General features: G+C 38.3%; 1 long non-coding RNA gene across 1 annotated transcript in view; it reads left to right on the top strand.

Annotated features, from left to right (window-relative positions):
- The first annotated feature begins 10,822 nt into the window (after nt 1-10,822).
- LOC133625019 (uncharacterized) overlaps nt 10,823-17,116 on the top strand; it is a 36,017-nt gene continuing 29,723 nt past the window's right edge. Inside the window, exon 1 of the long non-coding RNA XR_009818313.1 lies at nt 10,823-10,915. This is a non-coding gene — a long non-coding RNA (uncharacterized LOC133625019). The remainder of the gene's footprint in view (nt 10,916-17,116) is intronic.

A 17,116-nucleotide genomic window follows, 5' to 3' on the forward strand; every position in this document is an offset into this window, starting at 1 on the left:
CAGGCTGCCTAACTAGGTGTCCAAAGCCATTACATTCATTTAAAACAAAATAAAAAAACCTCTAAAATTACTTGGTCACAATCTTTAAGGAAACCTGCAACAAAAAAGTTTACACAGTGTCAGCAGCAGCTTCCCTGAACAGCTTCAGACAAAGCCAATCGATATTGTAACATCCAAACTCAGTACTGCTCTGCCAAGTCAAGTGTTTGAGATTGAGTTTTATTGCATTTATTATTGTTGTTGGATTTCAGGGGAGGGATTTTGAGGTTTTGTTTGTATTCAACTTTATTATTGGGAAAAAAAAAAAACAGCAAGAAAACCTAATCCAAATGTCAGGGTTTGGATTTCTTTTGTGTTACACTTCTTTGTTTAGTATTTCTCACACTTCATTAGGACTATTTTACTTCTTCCCTTTCCAAAACTTACCTTTACTTGGTTATGGGATGTGATTTTTTTTTTAAGCAATTGCTGTAAACACATGCCAAAACATGTTTCTTTACAGAGTAGAGCATGTAAAAAGTTTTCAATATATTATTATGTTCTGATTCTTGCTTCTTCGTGTTTGTCTTAAATTGAACATTCTGTTCAACTCCTTAGTCTCCATAGATGAAAGGTGAGTTAATCACACTGCATGCTGTTACTTGTGTTGGAGGCTCTTTTTTTTCTTAGAAAACTAATACAGTTTTCCCAGTATACAAACTATGTGAGCAATACAGTGAAACATAGATGAAAAAATGAGCAATTCCTGATAAATCAGCCTCAGTAAAACACAGTTTTCACTTACTTGTGACCTGGCAGACATAGCCATATACCTGTGACAGGGTGCTGGCACATCTCAAGGTATTATTTCTCCAATATAAAACCTACATGGTTTTTGATTCTGCTTTTATATCTTAGTCAAAATATTATTGTATAAGAAAGCATGTATGTCTTGGACTCCATTTCTATAACCCTTTACTACTACAGATGCCAGATCACCAGTGTGCAATAAATATTTTCCTTGTTCCTTTTTCACCTGCCACTTACTTTACAGGACTTTGTCATTTACTGTCCTTCTACCCTTACTAATATGGCTTTGTGCAGGTGGCTCACCCATTACTCACAGCTTCCATGGCCTTTCCTTTGATTAACACTTAAGCAAAGCCATTCTGTCTCACCATTCTTGCTCCAGCAAAGACCACCCATGGTGCCTGAAATATTTTTCTGGCACTACCAGTCTAGGCAAACCCCACATCAAAGAATGTGAAAGCTTTTTTCCAAAATGAAAGCAGAGCATGAGTATTTCTCTCAGTGTTATAGGCCATTTCATGCTCATTCTTAAGGCAGCTTTGGTGGAACTTCAGGATTCTTTTAGATTGTTTTTTTCTTTTTCTTGTTTTCCCCATGATGTTCTTACAGTACTTTGCAGCTTTGTGTGCAACATGTAGCATGGTACAAAATGTATGAACCTTGAATGTTTCTTTCATGCTATGTTTCATTGATTAAAAGTGTTTTAAACGTGTGATTACATGGTTCCCAAAAGATCACGAGTAATATTCTGGTTTGAGGTGTTTGGGTTTTTTTTTTCCTTTTTCCCTGCTCTCCTTTGTTTTTGTCAGTGTAATAATTACAAATGGTAGAACATAGTTTAAGATGCCTTCTGGAAGGAAGTAAATACAAACATTTAAAATTCCAACATTTTTAGATATAAATTCCTAACTCCATAGTATTCTCAGATTAGTTTATTAGGAAAATAACACTTTTCAAAATATCTATCTTGATTATTACAGTAAATAAAATAGGGGAAAAAAAATTGGTAGGTTACATTAATTTGAAGTATAGATTCTTCCAATCCTTTATCATCTTCTCATAGATATCAACTGAGCTTTAAGCCTACATGTCATATATGCATTTTTCAAAAGTAAGTATGTCTTTTAAAATTTTTAAGTGAATTATTGTAACATCAAATATAACTAGTCAACCTGTATTGGGCTTGCCTGGCAAGGTTTTGGGAGTGGAGGGGCTACAGGGTTGGTTTCTGTGAGAAGCTGCAAGAAGCTTCTGCCATGTCTGACAGATCCAATGCCAGATAGCTCCAAGATGGACACATCATTGGACAAGGCGAAGACAGTCAGCAACAGTGGTAGCAGCTCAGTGAGATTGTGTTTAAGAAGCTGGGGAGAAAAAAAACCAACTGAGCAATTGCAGCCGGGAAAGAGGAATGAGAACCCGTGAGAGCAGCAACTCTGCAGACAGAAAGGTCAGTGAGGAAGGAGAGGCAGGAGATGCTCCATATACCAGAGCAGAGGTTCCTCTGCAGCCCACGGTGAGGCAGGCCCTGCCCCTGCAGTCCATTGAGGTCCTGGGAGAGCAGAGATCCACCTGCAGCCCAGGGAGGACCCCATGCTGGAGCGAGTGGGTGCCCAAGGATGGCTGTGATGCTGTGGGAAGCCTGCACTGGAACAAGCTCCTGGCAGGACCTGGGAACTCATGAAGAGAGAGGTTTGTGGAGGACTGTCTCCCATGCAAGGAACCGCACACTGAAACAGGGAAAGAGAGTGAGGAGTCCTCCCCCAGAGGAGGAAGGAGTAGCAGAGACAATCTGTGATGAACTGACCACAACCGCTGTCCCTTGTCCCCCAGTGCTGTTGGGGCACAGGAGGCAGAGAAAATTGAGAGCAATGTTAAGTCCAGGAAGATGAAAGAGGTGAGGTGAAGGTGTTTTAAAGATTTAGTTTTATTTCTTATTATTCTACTCTGATTTGACTGGTAATAAACTAATTTCCCCAAGTTAAGTCTGTTTTGCTTGTGACAGTAATTGCTGTATTTTCTCTTCCCTGTCCAGCTGAGGAGGAGGAGTGATAGAGTGGCTTTGATTGGCAGCTGGCATCCAGACAGGGTTTAACCGCCACACAAAGACTCTGAAGGAAAAAAAAATAAGTAAATCAAATCAGATATGCTTACTCTAATGTAGAGGTCATCAGAGAGTTTGCTGCCACAAGTGTTTGTCTGTGCATCTGTTCTACAATTGAGCAGTCATTCTGGCCTCAGTTCAGGAAGGGGCAATATTCCTGCTCTAGGCAGTCTTTGGTACCTAGAAACCTCAAGTTCAACATACATTTCAAATGCTGCATAAAATAGACCTCTTTATGTGGCGCATTCCTAATTCAGACTCTGCTAATTACTTTTCCTGTTGTTTTTGCTCTTGTCACACTGTTAATGATGAGGTGTATTTTATATGTATAAAATACGCAAGATCATAAATATAAACCTAGAAGCTGAGTTTATTTGTATTGAAGCTGTGAATGTCCATTTTTGATTTCCCTCTTCAATACTTTCATGTCTTTCATCTCAAGACCTTGAAGGCCAGCAGCCTCTCTCATCTTTCTTATGTTTTTGCTTTCCCTGCCATTCACAGGATGTCTGTTTCTGTTCTATCCTTTAGATAAGCCTAGTCTTGACAGAGGAGAAATTGAAAAATCAAAGGAATGACCATTAATATAGGGCTGCATAGCTGAAGTGCATCAGCTCTCATAGGCAAACATTACAGTGATCAGTAAAGCATGGTTAACATCTATGGGATACTGTAAGATAAATGAATAGATTAAAAAGTTAGGCATTGTTTTTCTGCTGAATGTTAGATTGAAACTTCTTTGAAAAATATAATTGAAGAAAAATCAGAGAAAGCAAAGGTTTCCAAAGAGAAATTTGGAAATAATGAAGAGTGCTTCCTCCTCTGTTCTCCACATCTATACATTCCATAAAATCCTTTTCATATTTGATGATATCCAGCTTCTAAAATATAGACTGTTTTCACAGGAAAAAAAGGCACTTGTGGTTTTCACTTATCCACTGGTATGATGGGAGAAAAATGTGCTTTTCATGATGCAAGAGAAAGCAAGCTTATTATTGTGAACCTAAATAGCCCCAGATCAAACAAGCTAAGCTGTTGTAATGTGGGGAGGCCGTTTTCTTCTTCTATTCTTTGTTTATTTACTTTTCTCCTGTGAAGAACAATACAGTTGCTACTACTCCTCCCAGACCCTTTAAAGTTCTTCTTGTGGGATGCTAAAGTTTGTCTTCGCTGGTGAAAAAAGCATGGGTTTGCATCAAGGCAGTTATCAAACTTGAGTTGTCCCTGAGGTGATTTTGCCAAAGTTGATTTCCTTGCTGGCTTCATCATGGCTTCAGGGTAAATCAGTGTCTCATCTTCCCAAAGGTAATGCTTTGTTTCTACCTTGAGGTGGGCTATGTGTGTTGTTTATGCTGAGAAAGATCTCCTGCACTATAAGCAAGCCCCAAGCAGGCTGATGGAGGAATGTGGTCATCTTCTGGCTTGGTTGTCAGGCCTGGTCAGAGGCAGCAGGCAGGACTAAAGTTGGGGCTAGTGATGGTAAGACACATGCTGCAGCCCAGAGGAGTTTCACAAATTTCCCTAATGGCGCAATTGCTGCAGCCACTCTGATATTGGGGTCTCTGACAGGAGAGAGAAAAATTAGCTTGTGTTTACCCAGAAAGGCTGATTTCAACTTTGATTGCAAAGTTGACAATCAGATTGGTTACCTACAGATAATGTGCACTTCCTAATAGTTCAAACATCTAGGACCCTTCCCCACAAAGCATTCAACCATTGCTTAAGTGAATTCAGTTCTTCCCGTGTACTCTTCAACATCTGCCACATTTCAGAATTTGAACTGAGTCCATCAAGGTTGACAGGAATAGTTGGTAAGCCATTGGGAGAAACCCGGCTTGATTTTGCATGTGAGGCTTCCTGAGGTTAAGGATGCTGATAGACATGGGCTTGCCCTTTTTCTGAAGATTTGAGCCTGCACCCTGGCTTTTTAGGTCATACAGCTAGGAAGTCAAAATCAATTTGCAGAACTTATCAGCAGTTAATTGTTGCTGTTCTTTCAGCGTGACTGTAATCAATCACACAAGCATTGTAGCACAACACTCAAGATGCTGTGACAACCCCCTAGAGCTGTCCTCCTCCCTCTGCAAGAGAATCTGATACCAGAAGCTCTAGACTTTCATACATATCTTCTCAAAGCTGGACTTCCAGTGAGAGGAGGGTGCTGGCAGTGTGGTCATGCGAGCAGGTGAGATTTAAAAAAGCCTGACTTTGTGTAAGCTGTTGTGACGTGATGGATGCAGTCACACTGATGAGGAACAGCACCTTTGGAGTGGTGCAGAGTGCTTCATTTCAGCATATGCTCTATCAGTTTTATGAGAGTCACTTGTAGTCAATTACATGGATGCAAGGGTGCTTCAAATCATTTACAATGCAGTCAGGAGATATCTTTGGATGACACTTTGCTTTTGTTCTTTTCATACTCTCGAGATGGCAGGTTTAAGTAAACAGAAGAGACTTACTGTGTAGAAATGACAGGGAAGGGGAAGGTAATCCCATATTATAATCCCATAACGTTCAAATTAGTAAACTGCTTGGGGATTTCATAACTATACTAATTTTTTGGCTTTTGTATTAGAACTAGAAAGGCTGTCAGACTTTCTTCAAGCTGACAAATAGGAATAACTGATAACTGACAATTGCCCCTTTTTTTGTTGGCAGCTGAATTTAAATGGACCAAATATTGCCAGTACAGCCTTGAGCTGATAGAGATACATTTAAAGCTGAGAACCTTACCAGGATAGGAAAAGGTATTTGACACAATTTTACTGGTATCTGGCCATATACATTCTAGCCAATTGACACAGCTGGAAATATGAATATATATTGAAAAAAATGTGTAAAATGCTGAACTCATATATATTTTTGAAACAACAATAAAAATGTATCTTTTTAATTTAATTGCATTAAACAACAATTAATACAAGAGATGAGTTTCTGTGTCAAGAGGTTAAGGTTGTTCTCATTTTCCAGGATTTTTATTTTAAATTCAAATGGAAATCACCTGGTGGGTTTGCTTTGTTTTTGGGTTTTTTTCCCTCTTTTCTATTTTGCAGTGGTTTATAATTAAAAGTCCTTTTTTAGTGGTGATGATGAAAGCAAAGCTGTTCTAAACTGATGAAAAAGTTGAAATGGTGAAAAACAAGGTTGGTTTTGGGGAGAAGATGTATAGAAGACTTGATTGAAAATGTGGTTAAATTAATTCTTAAGATACTACTAGACATAATTTCTAGATTTTTTTCTTAAGATTAGCTGTCAACTAGGATATATACACAGCTGAGAGTAGTCTTGCCTACTACTTTTTGGTTTTTTCCATCTCTTTTTATAAATTTTGCAGGTGCAATTTAAGAAACCTAAAAGATTTAACTTCAAAATATCTTTGAAGTTTACAACTAAATAGGATCTCTGAAAGTTTTCTATGAGATGAAGCAAGCTATTTAGATACATGCTGCCAATTTCTTTACTCTATGATTTTGATAGCCAGGTTGTTTTCATGACCTACTAATTTAAGTAGGTTTGCAACTGAGTGACCTTATTTTGCATATAAGATTACCAGTGAAGAGTAAAACCTGTTCCTAGTTACCCTAAAAGGCTTGGTTTCTATCTTGATCTTTTGAAGGTTACTTTCACTGAGAAACACTCTGACAAAATTAATAGTTTAACTTGGCAAGAGTTTTTGTCTGAACATGTAATTCAAAATACGTAGTCTGATTCTTTCCCTGCATGAGGAGGGAAATAAATCTCCTGCTTAAGACAGCTAGTATCTGGTGCCACATATCAGGTTGTCTCTACAGGTCCCTGTTAAAGTAGAGTTGTAGGCTTATTAGCATCCTATTAATATGTGCATAAAATGTAGTCTGTGTCTGAACCCAAATACACAAGCTGTGAAATCAAAGAGAAATCCTTCACACCTTTTGCTGGCTTCATCCTGAACTTTTATTTATCTTAAAACAACTTCCTTAAGAGAATTTCCTCTTCTAAAGGAAACACTTTTCTCTGTACTTAACAGGGCAATACTGCATTGAATTATTTTAGGAGCAACACAGTCACTGTTGAGAGAGAATTTTTTTAATCATGACATATGAATCTCAATTTTGACTTCTGTAAAATATTAGTCCCCTTAAAAAGTACTGAACCATCTGGGCCTTTTTTTTTTTATGGGTAAAGATTGGGGAAATGTTGAGTGAACAGTGTGTTCACTTGTATTTTACCAAATGTTTATAAAGAAAGGATTGAAAAGGCTGCGCTGTGTTAAAAGTTTTGGTTTATTTATATGAACAGTGATGCATACTTGTAGCATACTTGTTTCTGAGTACTTTACTGGTTTATATACACTGCAAAATTAGCCCTAAAATTCAGGTTGGTTTAATACTGACTTAGATAATGCAGTGGAAAAACCTTGTGTTTAACACTCAATTTAAAATTACCTATGTTTAGTTTATGCTGCTAAGCAGTTGTTTTAGGCTGAATTAATATAAGTCACTATTAAGCCAAAATGGGAAGTTTGTATGAATTTAAAATTCAGTGTTTAATTTAAGGGTTTTCTAAAGCAATGCATCTTGGTGCTCAGACAGAGGCTGCTCTAATTGTAAAGTCACATCGGCTTCAGTCTGATGCTAGTTAAGCACTGTCCTTTTCCCAGGCAGACGGAGAAACATCCTGTTAATTTTGTCAGACAGAAAAGAAAAAAATGCTGCCCAAGTACAGCACGGGATCTTTTATATTTCTACAGCATTTTGGAAATGTGGCAAGCAAGTTTGTGTCACTTTATATACATCTCTCCATACTTTTCCCTTTACTAGAAGTCAGACTACCCCTTGACTGTTACTGATTTTTAAGCTGCGATGTTATGGGAGTCCAGTGGCAACTAGCTGTGGAAAAGTGCGTTTCCTAATTGTTCTTAGGCCAAGCTGGTTCACCTGAGAGCCTGGCCTGGGCTCCAGAATCATTTGAATGAATTGTCAGGAGTCATGGCACTCTCTGCACAGGGGAAGGATGCAGATCACAAGGCGTAACTGTTGCCAGAATGGGAGTCTTATCCATGCTGACATTTGTATAAAGCAAACCAAGAGTTGCAGGTGGGGAGGAGATAGGATAGATTCCTGCATTCACTGTTTTATCTGGTGCCCAGCAAAGTTTCAAGACTGCTTCATAGTAGGAATTGTTTTTAAAAAATTGGGAATTCTGTTAAAGCTTAAGGGTTGATAAAAACATAATTTGGTGATGGAGGCTGAAGTGGAAAGGAAGCTTTTAAAAATCAGATCGGCTATTTACGTCCTTTAAATGAAGCTTGTTTAACATTTAAGAAAGCTTTCAATTGCTTTATGTTGTTCAAGCCACTGCCAATCTATTTTTGTATGTTGTTCTTCAAGATTTTTTTTAAGAAACATTTCTCCCATTCATTTTTCTGACTTGCAGCTGCCAGTGAAAGTGTTCTCTGAATTGTCTGCAGCCTGATGCCTGGTGGTAGCTGTGCTGCAGAACCAGCATGAGCGGCCTCCAGGCAAACTCTTCCCACACTCGTGTGCCAATGGGTCTGGAAGCCCATGTGGAAAAGTCACTGTATCCAATTACTACATTGTCATTTTGATTTGTAAAAGTATGCTAATGCTTCTTTTTAAAGGAGTCGATCACACATTATTGCTCAGGGCTTCCATGTCCCTGTTTCCCACTGTATGTTAATGTCAAATAATTACATCATTGACCAGAAAATACAGGCTTCCTTTGCCTGGGCCTGCACCTACAAAATAGGTGAACTTTTCTGTAGTCTTATCAACTGCATCATTGGGACCTTGAAGTCTAAAATGAAACACCTGCTCATTTTCTCCTCTTTCATTACCTTAAGCTTGTTTAAAGAGAGTATTTTCCACAGGGAGTTGTATGCATTAATATAATGCCAATCAGCTTGATATGGAAATGATATTTTTAAACCCCACCACAATATTTTTCCTGCCAAGATCTATCTATGCAGTAAACCACACTTGTAGAACCAAATGGAATCACCTCTTTTGTTGTAAAGGCTGTACATGTTTACTTACACTCGTTCATTGGCACGCCTGTCTGCACAGATATGGGGAGCCCCAGAGTGTTTTGGGTACAGAGCAGGAAAAAAGCAATGGTGATGAAATCAAGCATATTAAAATAAGTGACTGTGACTCCTGTCAAGCTTTTAATCATCTTTATCCTACCAGTTTTAACTGGAAATACTTGAGATACATTAAACCGCTTATATTTAGGTAGAGAGAGTCTTTAGAGCTAAGCAGTTTAGACCTGCAATGTACTTTGAAGTGAATCTCCAGTTGCCCCATCTTGGCACTTGGCATCTCACATCCTGGAGCAGGGCTGAGGTCAGAGGGGTGGAGGAAGTGCTTCACCTTATGCATGCCAGCTACTAGTGGGTGCTTCGGTCCACAGATCCAGATTAGAGGTAGCCCAAAGTAAAAATCCCAAAGTAGATGTTAGATCCTTAGCATTGAATTTTGTTCCACAGGTTCAGCTTCCACTGTACTGTGCCGGTTGCTAAAGTAGACATGGTCAGAAGCATGCACCCAGAACCTGTTCATTTCATTGCTTTTAAAGTGTCTGCAGTGCACCTTAGAAGGTGTGAAACTCTTGATCCTACTGAGTCATTTGTACTGATGGAGCTTGTAAAACTGTATTAGGACTTAAAGTCTTTAGCTTGGGTATGTAATGCATATATGTGAACAGTCACTCATTTTTAATCTGGACAGCTGTTTTGTTTTGAGCAAATATCCTACAGACTTCAGGCCTGGTTGGGCCAGTCTGTAGTAAAAAATAGAGGTTTTGTAGGAGCAAAAGATGGTAATTCTGGAACTTTTCTCCAGGTCCTTTTTTTTTGTTTTTTTCAGAAGAAAAAGGAATATTGAGGAGAAATGTGGAAAAACTGAGTGCAGGGGACCTGAAAGCAGGGTTCTGCTCTAGCAGAGGACCTGACAATATCTCTTTCACTGTTGGATGTAGCGGGTATTACAAGAAAACTCACACAAAGAATGTCTGCAGTGAAGCAAGGCATGCAAATAAGTGCTTTAATCCTTTGAGTTCACTGCTCTTCTGAACCCAACTTGCAGTTGTTCTGTGTAGGAATGTATATATCCAATAGGTTATGAAGGGTTGAAGCAAGTGGATGTATGAAACACAGATGATTCTTTGCTCTACTCATTGCCTGCCCAGGCTTTGACTTTCTTTGGCTAGCATCGTTGGAAAATGGAGCTGTAAAACTATAGTGTGTGATGTGTTGATCTCAGTGGTGTCTCCTAATGTCTCTGTTTTATGGTCCTTTCACATCTCACCAGCCTTCCAGTGCTAAAATTACTGGAATGCAACACCAGACATGGGAATAAGACAGGTGAAATGGTTGTAAACTAACAAGGTAATTAAAGCTCTTGCTCCTCTTCTTAACCATTTTGAATTTCAGTAAGGTTATTAGCATATCAGGGTTATGGCTGTTTTTAAAGGAACACAAACTGTGAAATACTGTATGTAGGCCAGTGTATCAGTTGTGATCGTGACAGTTATTTGTTAATGCCTGAAGATCAGTATAGTGCTGGCAAGTATCTGTGAATATTTTTGGCCAACTCCAGCAATGCAGTGAAAGACAAATCTCGTGACTACATCTTACAAATCTCATGACTACATCTTACTTGTTTCGTGAGACCAGGCTCTGACTTCTAGAATTTGTAGCCACTTTCAATCAGCTGCTTGCTTAATCACATTTTTGTGGTTTTGCATTTTTATGCTTTTTTCATTTTGCAAATAATTAATATGAGAAGGCTAAAATATAAAAAGGAAAGACAGTAAGAAACGAACAGAGAAAAACAGTAAATGCATTATCTGCTTCTTTCTCAACCTCTTTTTGAGTTTGGTTTATTTAGGACTTGTGAAGTAACAGTTTGTCTTTCCCGTGCAGGGAGAAGCTGGACAACTGGCGACTGAAGATCGTGTATGTTACTGGCACAAACCTGAATTTTCCAATTCCTTTGACAGCTAGCATTGCAAGAATGCCAGGTGTGGATCTCATCAAAGTATTAAATACCATTCTCTATTCAAAGTTTGGTCTCAGTTTTTTGTTTGTGTGGACTTACCTACATTTATACCTGCTTGCAAGTACTTATTTAGCATGGAGAAATCAAAGCAGTGCTATGTGGTTTAATAGTGCAAGAGGTACCATTGAGAGTTATTACTAACAAAAGCTGGGTTTGCATTAATTTTTGATCTGCTAAATTGAAGCAGAAACCTTGCACTGATGAAGAACAACAGATGTGAAAAGCTGTTGTCTCTAATTGACACTGTGGTGTGGGATGAATGGAAACAGTGAGCTAAACAAGTTTCTCCTCTGAGTTGTACCTTAAAACAGCTCTTTTGGCTTCACCTCTGGTCTCTGGTGGATGCTGTGTTCCTACCTTGCTCTTTGGTCAGCACTCATATGTCTGTCCTTTACTTGGTAATGTGCTCCCACAACATCTTTTAGGTTTTTTTATATATCCCTGTCATATTTAGCTGAAATCAGCTAATAGGTTGGCAACAAATAATTTCTTAACATTCAGAATGTGAACCTCATTTGCTTGGGAAAGCAGAACAGTGTGAATCATATTTCTTTAGGAAAACATGAAAAAAACCCCAAACCCTCTGACTATTATAGTCTACATAGTCAGACTATTATAGTCTGACTATAGTCTATCACTATAGATCCAGTGATCTACAGCTTGAATGATAGAGACTGAATAATGATTTTTTTTTCCCCAGGGTATGTAAAGTTTTACTTTCTTTGCAAGCCTAAATACAACATGAACTTTTCGCAAGTGTGTGTCTTTATAATCCTTTCTAATCTTGTAGCATGGGATTCCTCTTAACATTAGCTGTTAAAAGCTAAGTATCCCTTCTAAGGTAGTCATCTAAGATGCCCCCTCCCCTACATGGCCGATAGCAATGCCAAGGTGATTCATCCCACCTGTTTTACTCACCTATCCTAGAATGGGATAAATGGCAATCTAGAGGCACTTATCTCTCTTGCTTGACTACAGAAGGAGCCTAGATGACTGGCTTTGATGAGCCACCTGATTTGTAGGTGACTGTAGACCAGGGAGACCTCCTCTTTTGATCTCAGTGTTTAAGCTGGAGTTTTCAAAAATGTTTTCTAAGTGCTGAAAGGATTGCTTATACACATATATATACACACATACAGTTCTACAATTTCTTATTAGTCGGTGGTTTGTGTGGGGATTTGTGCACTAAGCTTAAATATATAATTTTGTGTCCCAAATTTCTTTTTGAGAAGTGGTAACACAAAGCTAATCTGAAATGGAATAAATAACCCTTGTTAAGAAGATTCAGTCAATGTCCACCGTACCTGGATCCTTTTAGCTATGATGGAGGATGGTTGGGCCTGCATGCACTCATGGATCTGCATGCATTTGGTTTGGTGACAGCTCTAAATCTGCAGCAATGGGCAAGCTTGCTGTACCTGGGATTGCCTGTGTGTAGTGTTTTCCTGTGTTACTGAGGAACATCAGTTGTGCAGCACTCCTGACTTCTAGCATGCAGGCAATAGTGATGCAGACCCTTCAACCACTTGGTTCCCCACTGAGCCCAGAGTAACAGACCAGGTACTCAATTTGATGGCTACACAGTCTCCTTGAAGTGCTAAGCTACAAAGCAACAGTGGTGAAAAACTTGGCTGTAGTGTTGTCGCAATAGTTAGTGTTTGCTAGCCCATAACATGAGCACTGGCCAGGTGAGCTGAGGATATACACACACACTGTGAAGTTTCTAGGCTGTCAACACAACAGAACCATAAGGGCACCTCAATATCACACACCTGTGAGAGAGTACCCAGATGCATGTCATGAGGCTTAAGGCATATAGCTGGTTACTCTTTAAAACTCATCAAACAGACAGTCTGGGAATCTCTGTTACAGGATTTATCTTGCTGCTGTTGGTGTTTTCCAGTGCAGATTGTGGGGTTTGCTACATGCAGAGACTGCTTGTGAGCTGCTCCTGGTGAGCTGTTGGAGGAGCTGGATATGGGAGCTTTGGTAAGAACTGTTGGCAGAGGTGATGCAGGGAACTAGAGGATAGCCAGCTGAGGACATCTTTGCCAGCAGCCAGTGGGGATTTTAACAGAAAGTGCTATTGGAAACTCGTTGCTTCATCTGCTGATTATCTTTTTGAAGTGACAGAGATGGGGGTAGAATATGAAATTACTAAAAATTAAGAAAAACTAGAGAGAATTATGTCTTGAAGGCCTGATATGAAAAGCTCTGAATTAGGCCAGTCAAGGTTTGTTTTACTTATTTTCTTGTAGTGTCAAAAACATCAAGAGAGGCTCAACCATTAACTGGTAATGTTATGATTAACTTTTACCTAGCAGCAATGATGGAAGCAGAAGTAACACATGAGAGGACCTTGTCTCTTAGTGGTTGAAAAGGCAAGACTAAATCAGTTGAGCTGAGTTGGTTGTTCCACCCATATCAACGTTATATTGTGACACAAAAAGATACCTTGATTTTCTAGGCTGGGTTCTGGCTTGCCTCTGATTTTTGCAGTGGTATAATGCCGCAGTGATATAATGCCGCCATTATAATAATGCTATTTTGATGAAACAGTGGCAAAGTGACAAAATCTTGTTCTGAGAGATTCCAACTTGCTTTAAAAAAAATACAATCCCACAAAGCAAAAATAAGAATCTTGTTTGTGTCATATTTTAGCAAAATTGTAGGGAGTTTTGCTTTTTGGGGTTTTTTTTACCCTAATAATGCAAAACACAATCTGTGATTGACTTGGAGAGGCTTGGATAATTTATTGATGTCCTTTGAGTAGCATATACAAAATACTTGTAGCTAATATTGCATATATTTTGTGGAACAGTTTTGGCTGAAGTAGAATACCTTTTTATGTGGTTCTTAATTAATTAAGGTCTTGGCTTAATTTTGAGAATAGCTTTTCGAGTCTGTTCAACCAAAAAGGCTGCACTTTAGGGGAAAAAATCTGCAACATCTGACAAGTTACAAATATTTTCTCTGTGAGCTGATTTTCCTCACATCAGTCATTGTGTTGTGCATTCTCCTCCAAAAGAGAGGTTGAAAAGGAGAGAGAGAGACAAAGAGGAAAGGGATCACAGTATCTCGATTTTATTTTCTTTCCTGAAAAGTATTCTCTTTGGACAGACAGTAATTGTAGTTTCTAATGACACAAACTTGAAGGGAAACAGAAGAAGACTACAAACAGGTTTATGGGCCTATCAGCAGGAATATGTGGCTACAAATTGCTGAGTAAATGAAACAGCCTGTTGTTTCCTAAACCTGAGTTTGAGAGTGTTATGCCAAAGTATTTGAGGAGGAGCTAGAGCACCAGGCGGTGTAAAGGATACCTGCTGGGCCCTAATTGGTGCCCACTGTTGTTAATGGCTTCCTGTGGCTGAGTGTTTACTTGTCATTTGTTTTGTGCTTTGTTTCCCAGCTACTGGAAGGAAAAAAAAATACTGACCAAAACTTTATTTTGCTTTTAAGTGGACATCCCTGGACATCAAGTGCTATGCTACAAATTGTCTCACAGCACTAAGTACCTCAAGTCTATTCCTCAGTCCTGTAATTATCTAGCATGCTTCAAAAGTTATACATGCATTGGATATTGTTTTTACATTTGGAAAATTGTCTGATTTATTATATATTAATCATACAACCAAGAAAATGACGCAGTATAAATGTCTGGGTCTTTGTCTACTGCAAGGCTTTGCATGATTAGACATTTAATCTTGTCTGTTTCTCTTGCAAATCTCCATTTCTGTGGGATACCTGTGTGTGTTCTATGAAAGACAAGGACACACGAAACCTAGCACACTTAGAACTTGCATACAAAAAGGCTTCTGCATGTGACCCAGTCACTGTCTGGTTTAGTGGTATTTGCTTTCCTGATCTAATACAAAGGGACTCAAAAAACCCCTCCAAACCCTATACAAGTCAAAGTTTCAGACCTTTTTCTTGCTCTGTCCTTGGTTTCCCTAACAAGCCTGTTAGTACCAGCTACAGTGTGAACACCTCCCTGCTGGGAAAAAGGAGTGAAACCGCTATTTTTAACTAGGCCACTGAATAGTTTGTGGTGAATGACAGTGTACATACATTACAGATCAAGAAAGAATTAGAACTAATAAAAACATCTTAATCCTATAATCATCTGCTTCACCTGCACTGGGTTGTGAGGCTAGGTTTTTTTTTTTTTTGAGTATCATCAAGGGAGATTTAGTTTCAATAATCCTAGAAAGCAACACAGACTTTGAGGAAAAAATATCTGTGTCTCAATTTAGCAACTAATTGCTACTCTGCCTATTTCTGTTTGAAGAAGAACTTTTAGATATTTTCCCTTTGGTCACAGGGGTATACAGCTTGATATATGGACACATAATTGTAAAGAACTGAATTGGTTTGTTAGTGCTAAGGCACTAGTGCAGAGCCACTTCTATAGCAGTAGTAAGTTAGATTCCCTCAGAAGCAAACCAGACAACGTGGGAGAAAGTTTTAATGAATTAGAGAACATTTTGTCTGCAGATATAAATCTATTTCTTTGATTACCATTGACTGTCATTTCAGCTCTGTTTCACATATGTATCTCTTAGCATGCATTTGGCTTGTAAACCTTGCAGATGCATTGGTTGCAGAGTACTATGCTATTTTCTCACTCCAGATAAAAGCATCCAGAAGCTCTCCTTTATCAGTCACTGAGTTTAGAAGGAAAACTTCACCCAGTGTAAAAGACAGATTTAGATACTGATTTCCAAAAAGTTAATCTGTGCTTACCTAGGTACTGGTCTAAAATTATTCTTGACAGGCAACCAGGCAAATTTCCACTTTGCAGACAGATCTCATGAAAAGTGCATTTAATTAATGTAGAAGACCTTTTCTGTAATTCTTGAAGGATCATGATCTGTAAGAAAATAGTCATTTAAGTTGCTTCCCTGGAGTGGGAAGATGTTGATCAAAAGACAGGGGAGGGAGGTGTAAACGTTTACTCCATCTTCAAGGGGAAGCTTAGTGTATTTTAAGGTATTCTTATTCCTAAATATGTCTTAAACACATCTTCTGGCATTTAGCAAATAAATTTGCTATATTTTTATTTGTTTTATTGTTCTTCTTATTAAATAATCTAGTATTTTTGTATTCTTTTTCTCTCTTGGTTTAGAAGAACACAGAATAAACTAAATAAACATGGAGACTTAGAGAACAAACGGGACTCTGAAAACTTTTGGATGCTGATTCCATAGGGCTGTCATAGTTCACAGCTCAAAAAAAAAATCTGAGGATATAATAGAAAACAGTTGGGTTTCTTATACACTTGGTCACATCTGTATATTTAAGAAGTTAGTTGAAAAAAAAAGGACAAAACCAAAACTAACTGCAAAAAATGGCAGCAACAAGGCAGCAAGAAGCCAAACCTTTAAGTGTTGTGGGAGCAACTCATTAAAAGCAACTCAGCTGTGCTCATTTGTGCCACTTGAGAATCAAGCCCAGCAGTAAGGTGTTATCCCTTTAGGGTAATTCTTCTGTTTGTCATATTATTTTTCCTTTGTTAAAAAAAAATAAATCCTTGTCTCTAGAAAAACAAAAACTGAATTATGTTTCAAATGCAGGTAAGAAACTTTGGAATCCAAAGTAATATTTCAATTACTGTAGTAAAAAAGAAGCCTGTATTGCAGAGTATGTAGTTTGCCTGATGTGTTTTGAGCAAGTGTTTTTAATGACTGACTGTACTACAGCATTAAATTGATTTTTTTTCAAGTGTACTGATCTTTGAGTTACGATGAGAAATACCTTGATTTCTGTTTATGATAATTTATGTATCACTTGCTCATTTTGATCTTCTCAAAAGTCATTGAAATATGGATTTTGTTTTTCTTGCTCTTCATTACCTTGCTTATCTTCCTATTTATTTTACATTGTTATGTTTTGTTTGTACCTTTGTTTTTACCACAATCTTGCAAACATGTGCTTGGTTCAATGTAGCTGTCCCAGTAATTTAAACTTGCTTGTTGAATCAAGGCTGAGAGATCTATGAATTAGGGATAAAAGTACTAGTTGATTAAAACTGACCCCTTGAGATGCTATAGAGATGTCTCAATCTCCGTCACTAGATCTGGAGCAGTTTACTCTGCACTTATACTCTTCTCATAGTATAAAGTATATTGTCTCACACAAATCTGAGTACTACGATATAAAA

The sequence above is a fragment of the Colius striatus genome, chromosome 2 (genome assembly GCF_028858725.1).
Source record: "Colius striatus isolate bColStr4 chromosome 2, bColStr4.1.hap1, whole genome shotgun sequence".
Lineage (NCBI taxonomy): Eukaryota > Metazoa > Chordata > Aves > Coliiformes > Coliidae > Colius > Colius striatus.